At 44.4% G+C, this 430-nt stretch overlaps 2 protein-coding genes across 2 annotated transcripts in view; both read left to right on the top strand.

Annotated features, from left to right (window-relative positions):
- LOC147817281 (uncharacterized) overlaps positions 1–430 on the top strand; it is an 82,274-nt gene that overhangs the window by 17,120 nt on the left and 64,724 nt on the right. The window lies entirely within an intron of this gene.
- Positions 1–430, top strand: part of LOC111646888 (uncharacterized) — a 32,582-nt gene that overhangs the window by 345 nt on the left and 31,807 nt on the right. The gene's annotated exons all lie outside the window — the stretch shown is intronic.

Here is a 430-nt window from a genome sequence, read left to right as displayed (position 1 = left end):
TCATCATCAAACTGTCAATAACTGATCAGATGATCAATAACTGCAGCTGTGTCTTGTTCTCTCCATCAGATTCCTGTGAACTCACAATCGACACAAACACAGTGAACAGAAGGATCAAACTGTCTGACAACAACAGGAAGGTGAAACATGTGGAGGAGGATCAGTCATATCCTGATCATCCAGACAGATTTGACCTTCGACCTCAGCTGCTCTGTTCAACTGGTCTGACTGGTCGCTGTTACTGGGAGGTCAAGTGGAGCGGACATGTTGAGATATCAGTGAGTTACAGAGGAATCAGCAGGAGAGGAAATATGAAAGATTCTGTGTTTGGATGGAACAATCACTCCTGGAATCTGAACTGCTCTGATACTCTTGGTTACTCTGTCTGTCACAATGACAGAGAAACATATATCTCCTCCTCCTCCTCCTC

Source organism: Seriola lalandi, unplaced genomic scaffold (genome assembly GCF_002814215.2).
Source record: "Seriola lalandi dorsalis isolate HSWRI2012SDOR001 ecotype SW California unplaced genomic scaffold, Sedor1 jcf7180002054977, whole genome shotgun sequence".
Taxonomy (NCBI): domain Eukaryota; kingdom Metazoa; phylum Chordata; class Actinopteri; order Carangiformes; family Carangidae; genus Seriola; species Seriola lalandi.
This window is presented reverse-complemented; position numbering and strand designations above follow the sequence as displayed.